Source organism: Erinaceus europaeus, chromosome X (assembly GCF_950295315.1).
Source record: "Erinaceus europaeus chromosome X, mEriEur2.1, whole genome shotgun sequence".
In the NCBI taxonomy this organism is placed as follows: Eukaryota; Metazoa; Chordata; class Mammalia; order Eulipotyphla; family Erinaceidae; genus Erinaceus; species Erinaceus europaeus.
This window is the reverse complement of record NC_080185.1, coordinates 106,452,080-106,466,680: the sequence shown is the minus strand read 5'-3', so window position 1 is coordinate 106,466,680 and position 14,601 is coordinate 106,452,080. Positions and strand designations below refer to the sequence as shown.

General features: G+C 38.6%; 1 long non-coding RNA gene across 1 annotated transcript in view; it reads left to right on the top strand.

The window, feature by feature from the left end:
• The window catches only part of LOC132535774 (uncharacterized), a 128,926-nt gene extending 116,052 nt beyond the window's left edge, over window positions 1–12,874 (top strand). The window contains exon 3 of the long non-coding RNA XR_009547476.1: window positions 12,790–12,874. This is a non-coding gene — a long non-coding RNA (uncharacterized LOC132535774). The remainder of the gene's footprint in view (window positions 1–12,789) is intronic.
• The last annotated feature ends 1,727 nt before the right edge of the window (window positions 12,875–14,601 follow it).

Sequence of the window (14,601 nt, the reverse complement as noted above, 5' to 3'; positions counted from 1 at the left end):
TCATTGTCTTTTCTGCCCTGTCTATGTACTTGCTGCTTCCTCCACCAATGCTACCTGCATTTATCACTTGAACTTGAATCCTTGCGTGGAGTCCCAAGTCTGGAGGAACGCAAACTAGGAAAAACACTCTTTCCAGAAGCCCCTATAAATAATCTCTCTGGTTATGCCACAGGCTTACCAGAAGCATTCACACATGACTGAACCTCAGCAGTGGATACACTCTGTGTTCTTTCTCCAGACCTTTCCATGATCTCATCTGCTAGGACGACCCCACAGGCTCACCAGTGTGAAATGTCTCTTTGACTCAAAGAGAGAGAGAGAGAGAGAGAGAGAGAGAAGAGGACCACAACATTGCAGCTTTTTTCAGTGCAGTGGGGCCCATGAACCTGGGATATCCACATGGCAAAGCAGCACACTACGCAAGTGAGTTATTTCACTGGTCCCAAACTGTTTTATTTTCAGTTTTATCAGAGCACTGCTGAGCTCTGGCTTATGGTGGTGGCAGGGATTGAACATAGGACCCTCAAGTCTCAAACATAAAAGTCTGTTACATAACTTCTGTGCTATCTCCTGATTTAAAATTGGTTTTCCACTTTATTGAGGTATAATTGACAGGTGAAATCATAAGGCAGCTAAAGCATGTATTGTAGTGATTTGATATGTGTGGACATTATGAAGAGATTTCCTCCACTATAGAAACAACACATCTAACCTCTCACAAATGTATTTTTTTTGTGTGTGTAAGAGTGCTTATAGCTCTACTCTCTTGGTAAATTTCAATTATATCATGCAATGTTATCAGCCAAATTGCTTTAAGAAAGAAACAGAAAAGTAATTTTTATTTTGACCTGTTAGATTATCAGAAGCTTCTGTAGTTGCTTAAAGTCACAGAGCAATGTGAAATTAAATGTATATACTGCATAAAGAAACAACAGCTGAAATAGTATTCTGCATTATTCAAGGTTGTGATTTTTATTAGCATTTGATCTCTTGAATATGTAATCTGAGCCCATATAAGCAAACTATTCCATTGCTTACTTTGCTTACTGGGTATGAGAAAGTGGTAGGATTGGGAAGAGAAGTTTAATTTTAGCATAACTATTCGAAAAAACTAAATGAAAATTATTCTCCTTTAAGATGGAGAATAACAGCATCTTCTGACAATACTACTATTTCAATACTCTTAGCTCTGGTAATGTTTGTATGATGTAACTGTTTGAAACATAACCTCTTTGAAAATCTTTTATTTGCCTCATAACTCAACCCTTTGCTTTCTCAAACACAAAAATCAGATAGATATACCAAAAGGTACAACAGTCCCAAGTCATTTTGTTTTCCAGGTCTCAGTAGTTATGAAAAACACAAATGATGAGGGGTCGGGTGGTGGCGCAGTTCATTGAGCACACATGTTACAGTGCACAAGGACCAAGGTTCAAGTCCTGATCCCCAGCTGCAGGGGAAAAGCTTTGTGAATGGTGAAGCTGGTCTGCAGGTGCCTCTCTGTCTCTCTCCCTCTCTACCACCCCCTTTCTCTCTTGATTTCTGGCTGTTTCTATCCAATAAATAAAGGTAATAAAGAACTCAAAAAAATAAAAAAATAATAATAATAACACAAATGAGGGTCCAAGCAGTGGCGTAGCAGTTAACTGCACATAGTACTAAGCATAAGGATGGGGTTTGAGCCCTTGCTCCCCACCTGTAGGGGGGAGGGGGAGGCTTCACAAGTGGGGAATCAGGTCATCATCATGTGCCTCTCTCCTTCCTGCTCTAGCTCCCCTCCCCTCTTGATTTCCTCCAGGAGCCAGGAGCAGTGGATTCATAGTGCTGGCACTACCCAGAGATAACCCTGGAGGAAAACAAACCAACCACAAATGAAATAAGATTATTGCTTTCCATACAGAAGAAAGAGTAAAAAAATCACTTTTTGAGACACAGTACGCAGAATCCTAAGATGACTTCCATGGTCCCCATCCTGCTATACACACTTAAAACTTCTTGACAGCAAATGGAACTTGTGAATATAATGGGCCATAATAAAACTGCTGTGGTTAGGTTGCTAATCAGATGACTCTGAATTTGTCAAAAGGGAGATCATCCTGGATGGGCCTGATCTAATTAGATGAATCCTTACTTGATAGATTCAGAGTATGAAAGGATTTCTTCTCAGATGTCAAAAGTGACATTTGAAGTATTCATTTATGCAAAGACATCACTGAGAAGTATTCGATTATGCAAAGACATCACTGAAAAAACTCTCTCTCTCTCTCTCTCTCTCTCTCTCTCTCTCTCTCTCTCTCTCTCTCTCCAGGGTTATCACTGGGGCTTGGTACCTGCGCTACAAATCCACTGCTCCTGTTGGACATTTTTTTTCCATTTTATTGGATGAAACAGAGAAAAATTGAGATGGGAGGGGAGATAGAGAGGGGGAGAGAAAGATAGACACCTGCAGACCTGCTTCACCGTTTGTGAAGCGACCCCCCCTGCAGGTGGGAAGCCGGGGGCTCGAACCAGGATCCTTTCTCGTTGTACTATTTGTGCTTAACCACCGCGGTGTGTCACTGCTGGAACCAAAAAAAATACTATCTCCACAGACTGAAATCAAAGCATTTAAGTTACAAAGTTTGATCAAGAATGACCTGATGTACTGCACATCTCCTCTTCTGTGTGAATCACCCTCTCTTTTTAATCATTTGATTAGTCTCTGTGTTATTGCTAAGTTAAGTTCAGGATTTTATATATACCACCATTTACATCTGAAGCACATTTATTTGCCTTGGGTTTCCTCATACTGATTATTTTAAATTCTTTTTAACCAAATCATGCTCAAAATATATTTTAATTATCAAGAAAACTCAGAAATGAAATACATAAATGAGGTTAGTACAATAGAAAAAATGCTGCCACTTAGAACCTCTAAATGGCTTTCCACTTTCCTTGGTCACTAAATACTCAGAAATCTTTATTCTGTTAGTTACTAAGGTAACTCACAGCTGGCAGCATGTTGACATACCTTTCAAGGACAAGAGATTTTGCAGTATTTCATAGACGATGTCACATTAACCTCAAAGTCGTCCTCTTTGCAAAAGAACAATTGTTTGAATGAATCCATTGTAACTTAATTCTTTGTTTTATAAAGGGACTTGTTTGCTGCACTTTCCTTCAGAGACTATTTATTCTGTTGAAAAAAATATTGTACTTCCTAGAAGTCAGATACCTTTATTGATTCCTGCAGTAAGTGACTCAGTTGGTCCTTGTGTGGGTACGTATAGCCTGAGTCAGAGTCCGTGCAGACATCGAAATGGACCTCAAAGGAGAAGACATCCTTCAGTCTACTGTGGCAGCCCTACAAAGATATAGCAGTGAAAATAAATATGACGAGGATGTCAGAGGGGATAAGAGATGAAACAAATCGAGGACCTTTTTTGACTTTTGTCATTAATTACAGTGCATAAATTCAGATTAAGGAAGCAAGGTTTTCTGTGCTCATGTTAAGAATAGGAGTTCTGGTGGTGGGAACTGTGTGAAGTTATACCCCTCTTATCCTATGGTTTTGTCAATGTTTCCTTTTTATAAATAAAAAAATTGAAAAAAGAATAAGGAGTTGAACAGCATTGGAAAGATTAAATCTTGCCATTTGCTACAACATTGATGAAAGTTGAGGGCATTGTGCTAAGTGAAATAAGTCAGATGAAAAAAGAAATACTGTATGACTTCACTTAGGAGGAAGATAAAGAATCAAAGCAAGTGGACAAATAAAACAGTGAACAAACTCAGAATAAAATGATGGCTCTCAGAAGGAAAAGGGCAAAGAGGACTGTGTAGTGTTGGGTATGGTATACACAGAAGCCAAATTATCATGCTGTACCTGAAATCTATACAACATTATAAACCAATATTACTTAAACTTTTTTGACCATTTTTTCCATTTTAGTGGATAGGACAGAGAGAAAATGGGGGGGGGGTGGAGACCTGAAGACCTGCTTCGCCACTTGTAAAGTGTTCCTCCTGAAGGTGGGGAGCAGGGGGCTTGAACCTGGATCCTTGTGTGGGTCTGTACTTAGTGCTATGTGCACTTAACCGGGTGTGCCACTGCCTGGCCCCCAAATATTTTTTATTTATTTTGGGTAGAGACAGAGAAATTGAGAAGGGAGGGGGAGATAGAGAAGAAGAGAGACAACTGCAGCCCTGCTTCACTGCTTGAGAAACTTCTCCTCTACAGGTGAGGACCGGGGGTTTGGACCTGGATCCTTGTGCACTATGACGTGTGTGCGCAATCAGGTGCGCCATCACCTGGCCCCCTTAAACTGTTTTCTTAAGACTTTTTTATTAAGACTTTTTTTTTTAAATGAGGAGTCATAGCCAGGAATAAGGTGTATTTCCTCCCTTAACCATGACTACAACGTGATGGTAGGCATGCTACCAATTGTATCTAAGGATGAGCTTCTTTCCAAATCAAACACAAAGTCCATTAGTCTTTCCCAAGTAAGCCAAACTAGTACTAAATGTTCATAAATGGGAATTTGAGTGGGTGAGCTAAAAAATAGCAAAAACCAAATGTACTGACATCAGTTTATTTCTCTGTTCAACAATTAAACGCTTAAGAAACTTTTAAATAATTTACATATGATAAATCTGAACCAAGACAATTGCTGAATAGGAAATCATGGTAGTACTCAACTATTTGCTCATAAATCAAGCACTAACATTTATTTTCTTCTCCTAAGGTCTTTCAATTCATATATAGTCAACAGTTCTTGAGAGCCCTTCCTTCCATTTATTTTCTCTCAGTTTAGTGTATCTCTTGGTATCCCTAAATATTCTAGATTCTGTAAAAGGTAATTATCATTTCTGGACTTTGTCCGTTATATCAAGGTCAGACTGAATTGATCAAAGGTGTTAATAAAATTACCCAGGATAAAATATTTTCTTTAAAGTAATAGCACTCCATGCAATTTCACAAACATTTACTAGATCCCCGTGATGGTTAAGATGCTCAAATGTGGGCTGCAATTAGTTCTGTGGTTTATTTACTTGCGTAACTGTCCATTCGAAGTTCGCTTGTGAAAGCTAGATTTTCCTTTTACTTTCCTGTGGTATTCTAACGTTGGTCTGAAGAGTGAACAGATTATCCACCATATGCGTATTTTGTACTTGATTAATTTGAATGTATTAAAAAACAAAGGCGATGATTTGCTGAAAACCTTTCCATTGAAAATTCAAAACTAGTAAATAGTCATTTTTAATTTATGATTTTAAGAATACTAGTTTGTATGGCATTTTCGATACCTATTGAATAGTGTTAGGTGACAAATTAGATTTGAGAGGTCACTTTATGTCACACACTTTTTTTTTTGCCTCCAGTGTTATCACTGGGGCTCAGTACCTACACCATGAATCCACTGCTTTTGAAGGCCATCCCCCCCCTTTTCCCTATTTTTGTTGGGTAGGACAGATAGAAATTGAGAGAGGAGGGGGCAGTAGAGGGAGAGAAAGATAGACACCTGCAGACCTGCTTCACCGCTTATGAGACGTCCCCACTGCAAGTGGGGAGCAGGGGCTCGAACTTTGATCCTTGAGTGGGTCCTTGCACTTAGGACAATGTGCGCTTAATTGGGTGCATCACCACCTGCTCCCCACAGTTCTTAAATTTGGAGTGGAGAAGGTATTTGCACATAACACATGCAACAAGTGACTGATACCAAACATCTATAAAGAACTGGTATAGCTTAACAAAAGAAACAAAATAACCCAATAAAAAGTGGGGAAAAATAGACAGTTTCCTGTTGAAAAGATACCCATGGCTCACAGACATGTGAAGAAATGCACCACTTCACTTAATCATTAGAGAAATGCAAATTAAAGCTACATTGAAATTCTACCTCACGACTGTGAGAATGTCCTATGTGAACAAAACAGGAAATAACTGGTGTTGACAAGGTTGTGGAGAAAAAGGGAAGTCTGCTACATTGCTGGTGGGATTGCAAACTGGTGCAGCCCCTTTGGAAGATTGTACGGAAGTACCTTATGATCCAGCAATATCACTCTTAGGTATTTATCCAAAGGATATGAAAACACTAATTCAAAGGGACATATGCACCTCTATGTTCAGAGACACATTATTCACAATAGCCAGAGTGGAAGGCTGTTAAATACCCATCAGCGGGTGACTGGCTAAAGAAGTTATAGGGTTTATATGCCATGAAGTATTACTCTGCAATCAAAAAAGATGATATTGTGTCCTTTGGGACAAAATGATACTGGAGATGATTATGCTTAGCAAAGTAAGTAAAGAGATGATGGACCACTATTAGATGACTTCACTTGTATGTGGAATCTACAGAACTGATACACATAAATTTTGGAGGGGAAAACTAAAAACACAAAAACAACAACCAGAAGCAAACAAACTGCTTCAAAGACTCACAAAACAACAACCAGAAGCAAACAAACTGCTTCAAAGACTCTGAGCACTATGGTAGTTATCTTGGTGGGAGGGTGAGGACACGGAATTTTGGTGGTGGGTGTGATGTGGAACTATATCCTATAATCTTACTGTCTTGTAACTCACTTGTTTATTTTCATTTATTTTATGTTGTTATTTTATTTTGGATAGAGACAGAAGTTGAGAGAAGAGTAGAAGATGAAGAGAGAGAGAGAGAGAGAGAGAGACAGATCTGCAGCACTGTTTCACCACTTGTGAAGCTTCTTCCACTGGAAGTAATAACTGGGGGCTTGAACCTGGGTCACTGGACAGAGAGGGGGAGAGACTCTCCTGCAGGTGGGGAGCTGGGGGCTCGAACCGGGATCCTTACGCCAGTCCTTACGCTTTGCCATGTGCACTTAACCCACTGTGCTACTGCCCAACTCCGTAGAAGTTAGCATTTAAGATGTATCACACTATATACCTTAAACTTATATAATGTTGTATATCAATTATATCTCAGTAAAATGAGTGAAAAGTTTTGTTGAGATTTATTGTGATGAATAAATACCTTGGATATTGAATTTAAAACTGTAAGACAAGAAAGTGTGTCTCATTTATGTACTTAGCCTATTCAGGTTTATCTAGATAAAATTGATTTCCTGTTCTTTGGTCTCTTATTTTCCCTGCATATTTATAGATTTTGGGGTTCACAATTTAATGAAATTCTAAATGGCTGCAACTTAGTGACAGGGAGTTTTATTTTATCAACTGACATTTGAGGTTTTTCCTAATTGTTTTATCTATCTATCTATCTATCTATCTATCTATCTATCTATCTATCTATCTATCTCTGTCAGGACTTCAGTCTGAGCTGACTTTTTCAGATAGAAGGAGATGGTCAGAGGCAGAGAGAGAAAGATACTATAGCTCTCTCCTGCAGGGCTCAAACTTGGGTCATATTCATGGCAAGGCAGACACATTATCCAGGTGAGCTGTCTTGGGAGCTGTAGTCCTTTGTTTTATAAAAAGCAGCTTCAAAATTCAACCAAAATTACATAGACTTCACAAAAATAAATCAAGATTCACATATAAGCTCTCTTAAATAGAATAAAAGAGTGACTAAAATAACACATGAAGATTATATATATTTGGAGAGAAATTGTTAGAATTCTAAAACTTATGGAAAATGAATAGAAGGTATTATAATAGAATTGAGATTTATTCACAGATAATGAAAAGCTGCTTTTTTTTCTTGTCAGATTTGGTTGAGGACATGATACACTGAGTGCTTTATTTTCTCTTGATGTGAGCTGCATGTGAATAATTTTTCTAATTTACTTTTAAACTCTGAAACTTCCCCTTAAGTGTTTAACTTTTATTATTTTATTAAAAAGGATAACCATCTATGTGTCTGCAACTATATTGTAAAACACCCCTCCCGTAAAGTGAAGGATAAACACTATAAAATATATTAGAAGGTTCAGGGTGGACCAATAAATGAATTCAACCTGTCTGAGAAAACCTGCTAGTATCCAGCCAATTGCCAGGTCAGCTAGACATATAATAACTGAGTCATGGGCTTTTGACTATTTACTCTATGCCTATCACTATCCCACTATCCCAGACGTTAAGGAACACAAGGTGGCTATCAGTTAGACATCTAAAGGAAATATAAGCTTCTTTGTAACTCAGCTAGACAAGCAAGGCATATTGATGTCATAATCATCTCTTATCTCTCTGCCTAAGTTGTAAACAACTTAGGATCAGGGACTGGCTCTTAACTGTGTTATCCTCCACATTTCAAATCCATGAACTCCAAAGGAAGATGTGACATATGCAGGAAACAGAACTGGACATTTTCTTGATAATGATTGACTTATCTCACTGCCCCACTTGTCTCTGCTATGCATCTGATAAACAGAAGAAAAGTGATGCAGCTATCGAAGATGTTTTATCTCTATAAGAATGTTTCCTCTGCTATGTGCACAACACAGGTTCGAGCATTGCCTCAAAGCTTCAGTGTGTTCTCTCTCTCCCTGTCTGTCCTTATCTAAAAAATGAAAATAAGTATTTCTCATGCAATGACCCCTCAAGAGTTTCTAGATCTTTAAAGAAAAGTTTGTATTAAGACCCACACATGCATTTCCATTCCTTTAAATCTATAGTCATGAAAATATTCTGAATATATAAGAGCACTTTCTGGTTAGTTTTTGAGTGGGTCAATTCCCCACTAAAGTTTATTGTCAGAATAAACTTTAAAGTTTAAAGTCAGACTCTGACTTACAGAAGAATTGTATTGGGAACAACCTATACTGATAACATTTCCAGTTTTTGAGAACAATTATGGGAAGCTAGGTGGAAGAAATAGAGAAAGTGCTGATATGTCTAGTTGTAATTAATTATAAATAAGAAAAAAGCAACTATGGTTACTGAAATTTCTAGGGAATAAAATTTCAGGGAAAAAAGCAACTATGATTACTGAAATTTCTAGGGAATAAATAAAATTGTCCAGTCAATGTGCTCTATAAACTTCTGCCCCTGAACTGCAGTCTAACTCTGTCCTTGAATCCATGATCCCTGAAGGAGTCTGACTTTTTATCTTGGAGCCTATGAGATGATTTAAGTATTTTGTATCAGAGTCTGGCAAAACACTTGGCCACAGCTTTTCTTCTGTTGATGTTCATTTCTGGATCCTCCCCACCCCCACTTTTTGATTTTTTCCTGGCAATTCCTATATCAATATACTATTAATATTGCCATGTGAATGAATAATGTATATTAGTGAAATTGATTTACTCCCACAGCTGCCACTCTTCAAAGGACAACTTTTAATTATAAATTATTAGGAGTGTCTACTATTGTTGCCTGCTTGATATGTTTTAGGTATAACACTAGGCATTCCACACATGTTAGTGATGGGAAAAATTGTTTTCTTCAGTATAGGTTTCTAGACATGGCTTCCATGTTCAGTTTTTCTGGCCAAGGTTGTTCAAGTCCTTAAATACCTGATACCAAGAAATGTTAAACACCTTGGTAATGCATTGTATTTGTGTCTCCAAAGATGGACCAAAGCATATATTCATACTCTTAAGTATAGAAGGAAATATATAGAAGGAAACCCTCACATGTTCTTACCAGTTGCTTTAAGCCTATTCTAGTCTTTATTCTAGCTCTAAGATGGTGCCTTGTGGGGTAGTACAGACTTAAATTGAAGATTTTAAGATTGAGTATTGAGCACATGAAGGGATATGTGGCCTCCAGTGGCATTCTTTTCCTCCTGTCTGCAAGGAATATTAATATTCTTGAGAAACCCTAGCCTGTTGTTGTTGCGGTTGTGGTCAGGTGTTGGGCTGCACCACGGAGAAGAGAGAGGAAGTCCAGAGCAAGTGGGGTACACAAATCTTTATTATAGGATGGGGGGTGGCTCAGGCCACGTGGAGTCAGCGAGAGCCGAAGGAGGAGAGAGAGAGAGGGAGGGAGGGAGGGAGAGAGGGAGAGAGGGGAGGGGAGCCAAGAGCCCAGAGAGAGTGGGGGGGGTGAGGGGGCTTTTATTGGGCAACAACCAGGGGTGATGTGTGAGGCCAGGATTGGTTGTAGGGGGCACTGCTAGGATTTCGCAGGGCGTGGTAAAACCTGGGGGCGGAGACTGCATCAGAATAACTCCTCAGCGTCACTAGCCTTGCATTTCAGTATCAGAACACTGCCACACACCTACTCGAAAACCTCAGGATGCCAACTCTTTCATTATGCTACTATGAACATAGGTGGGCATAGGTCTCTTTAGAGAGATGGTTTTGTTTCCTTTGGCTATATCTCCAGGAGCTGGATCATAGGATAGCACCAAAGTAAAGGACTCTGGGGAAAGAGTGAAAAGGGCATGGGGTTCTGGGACAAGATGATGGAAAAGAACCTAGGTTAGGGGAGAGAGTGTCTTGCAGACACTAATCATGGGAGATAGGGGAGAGATAGCAAAATCTATCAAAGAGACTCTCCAAAGTCTCTGGTTCAGTGTCCCATACCGCCATAAGCCAGAGCTGAGCAGGGCTCTGATGGAAGGAAGGAAGGAAGGAAGGAAGATCGTGGGGGAAATGAGGGCTTGTACTCATGTATCAACAACTATACTGTAAACCATTCACTCCTCCCTCCCTAATAAAATAGGAAAAAATAATCTATGAATAGAACTCTGAGGAATCATTTTATTAGATATATCATTACAGACCGGGACTGTAGCTCAGTGATAAAGTGCATGTGCCTCATGCATAAGGCTCTGGGTTCCATCTCCAGTAAATCTTTTTCTCTCCCCACCACAACCACTGTAACCACTAAGTTGATCCCAATCAATAGAGAGGCTAACACACTCTACAGACTTTCTCATGGGGAATCCTTACATTCTGCAACTGTATCCTACATATCACTCCAGCAGCTAGACTGTTCATGGACCTAGAACATATTCCCAAAGAGGAGTCATCCTAACCCCATAAAGGGCCAGTTACTTTCATCCTTCAGTGCCTCTTGCAACATCTTCCTTCTTCCTCAGGCCAGAAAAACAAGATTAGCTTTGCAGTTCAACATGCTCGAAATGGTAGTGAATTGTTGTCACCATGCTTTTTTCCTCTCTTGTTTCACCATGCCAGGTTTTTTTTTTTGGCCCAAATTCCACAGTTCTGCCTAGCAAAGGACATGTGTTTATGTGCATCTCTTATTTGTGAAATAAGATATGAAAGGAGTAAGATGGTGTCTACTTTTGAATAACTCACTTCATTGCTGGAATAAATTTCCTTTGCAAAGAATCAATGGCGCCTGAACAGTAAATAGAGTGAATGGGGCAATAACAGGTCACTGACTGCAGGGACTTGTCCCTTTAACCTCCTGAATACACTGACACACACATCAAGTGATGTGCCTAAGGTTTATAAATCAAACCTTTGGCTTAATCCACAAATGTCATTAGCTTTCCCAGTGCTAAAATACAAGTCAGACTTAGTTCATTTAACATAATCCCTTCAAGGTCCATCGATGTTGTTTTGCTCTAAATTTTCTTGAACACCTATTGATGTATTCATTCGTCAATGATCCCCCCCCCCCCGAGTTCTCAATCATAGTTACCCACTGGAATCATCTGAAGAATCTAGAAAATATGGATGTGGATGTCCCACCCTCGTGGATTCTGACTCAGTTGACTGGGATAAGACATAGGCCTAACATTTTTCAAAGGTTTTCCCTTGGTAATTCTATTTTGTAACCAAGATTAAGAACCACTGTACTGAGACAAACACACTGCAATCATATTATAAGCACATTTTCTGAGGTTAAAATTTTAGAAATTCTCTATCACTGTGAAGGTGTTCAGTGATTCACATAGAGAGTAGTTGTGTAGATAGTCAGCCAAAAAGTCAGCCCAAGAAAGATGTAAAACATGAGTTGCCATAGATATTCCCTGTTAAGACATATGCCCCCTCCTGGTTTCTCACTTACTGTAGATGCTAGGTAAATCTCTATGAAATGCTATCTGTACCTTTATTAGTTACATGTATGGTTTAAAATTTGTGTTTCTCATTAGTTAAGTCATCATCCAAATTGAAAGTACTGTACTTTTTGTGTGTGTGTGTGTGCCATAGTCATGGCCCCGATTTTAAAATGTTTAGCCACTGTGAAATATGTTTACATTCAAATGATGCTGAAGTCATTCTTTTTAATTGATTCATTTCATTAGGGGAAGAATGATTTTATAAGGCTGTTGTTGTCACATATATACAATTTCATGCCTCCTCATGATGAGTGTCAGTACATCACACCTTCCACTGACTTGCTATATTCCTCCACCATAGGACACTTGGTCCTCAACCCCCTGTCAGCCCACTCCTGTCTCCTCCTGAAATCACTCCAACTTTATCTGATAACTTAGGATAGTTTTCAGGATGTTGTCAAATCCCAGGGTGGGGATATCACACTTTACAATAGAGTGATCTGTGAGTACAAGCACAATAATGGGAACTTTTTTTGTTGCTGTAGTATGTTTGGTTTACATTAAAGTAATTGGAATTTACCCATTGACCTGTATACTTTAAAGATTCTAACTGTATGATATGAAATTCATTCTTGGTATTCAAAATTCCTTGCTCATCAGCTCCCCACAGTGCATTCTACAAGGAGAAAAGAAAAATGTCCTTAAATTTCCTGATGACTCAAGTTCACTCCCAGGCTAGAATGAGAGAGACATAGCTGAGGCTCACAGTGATAATTTAAATCCTTCTAAAGATCTCCTATTTCTCTGCCAAGGGCTAAAAAGGGAGGGCTTTGTGATATTCAGCTGTCCAGGAGGGTTTAATGCCTTCACTAAATAAATGCTTTTATTTTGGATTTAGGTGAAATGTTCCCATCACTCATGAGTACAATGCAAGACTATAAAATTGATCAGATGGTTGCAGCAAAAAAAAAAAAGGTGAGTTTATATTTTTTGAATTATTTAATATATTTTAATCACTTTAATGAGGAAATGTTGATTCACATGGTTGTTGTCACAGGGGCACCATTCCACATCTCCCTGAGATGGTTGTCAGTATGTCCACACCCCACCAAACCACAACCCTCCTCTACCTCACAGCACTGCCCTCCTCCACCCAATGACTCCCCTTCTGCTGTGAGAGACTAGCCTGTTAAAGTTTCCTCTTGTGTTGTTCCTTAGGTCTCATCTGTGAATAAGGTTATTTCATATTATTTTCCTTTGGATTTATCTCACTTAACATGATTTTTTCCAGTTCCATCTATGTTCTAACAAAATAAAAGAGTTAATCATTTCTTACAACTGGTAGGATTTTAATATATATATATCACCACTTCCTGCCACTGGGCATTTGAGTTTTTCCAAATATTGGCTGTTACAAATAGCACTGTCATTAACACAGGCATGCATAGATCTCTTCAGGTAAGTGTTTTTCTGCTCTTTTGATAGATATCTAGGAAGAGATTAGTTGGATCATGAAGTAGGTCCATGTCCAATTATCTGAGAAATCTCCAGACTCTTTTCCATAGGGTCTGAACCAATTTACATTCCCACCAACAGTGTAAAAGCATTTCCTTCTCTCCACATCCTTGTCTGCATTTTTTGTTTCTGTCCTATTGCATGACAGGTGTGACATGGTATATCTCATTGTTTTGATTTACATTTATTTAATTACCTGTTTTTCACCATTATCCATGTGCCTTTTGGTTGTAAATAGATTTATTTCAATCTTTGCTCCCACACACATCTTAGCTTGATTAAAAGTTCTACAAAATTCACACATTTTTTACTTGTTTCTTTCAGCATAAAACATTTCTCTGTGTATCACCCCTAACCAGTTTTCATAAATCAGTTTTCATTTTTCCTCACAATTGAACACTACCATATGGATTACTATTTTGCTTATAGATCTATTTCATATTTGTGCCTTTGTAAAACAATTCACACACACACACACACACACACACACACACACACACACACACACACACACACTTTATAACTATTCCCCCCGGTGACTAGGCAGAAGAAGAGACGTTCTTGGCTATAATTTTGTCCCACAATCTTGCTAGCATGGTTGGTACATACTAATGGAACAGAATAAACATCTTAGTTCCTGGGGGAAACTGAAATATTCTCTATAGCCACAAGAGAGAGAAATACCATTAGTTGGTTGCAGAAAGTATGGGATTATTAATGTAACAGTAAGGAAAAAATTAATGAATATAAGATTAGCTATGACCTTTATCAATTGCCACTGGTTATGTCCAGCTTGCCCACTTTCTACAATACTTAAATCCAGTCATTAAGGAGGCATGTAAATTATCATCTAATTTAGTCAATAGTCTGGTGACCACTAAAACAGGCTCTTTATAAGGCTCATGTTTCTGTCCATGGAGAAAATCAAAGACCATAGAGATGTTCTGGGGACTTTTCTCTAGTTAAACATGTCACTGAAAGAATTAAATTTAAGATAGAAGAGTTTGAAAGCTACTTCCACTCACACCCTCTTAGCAAGACTGTATTCCATAAATTATAGGAAAACTTTAGAAACACTAAATCAACCAGTATTGTCAACTCAAAAATAAATTAAGGTGGGCTAGGCAGAAAGTACACCACATTTTTAATACCCGAGGCTCAGAAGACCAGTGCTCTGATGTCATTCAAAATATCT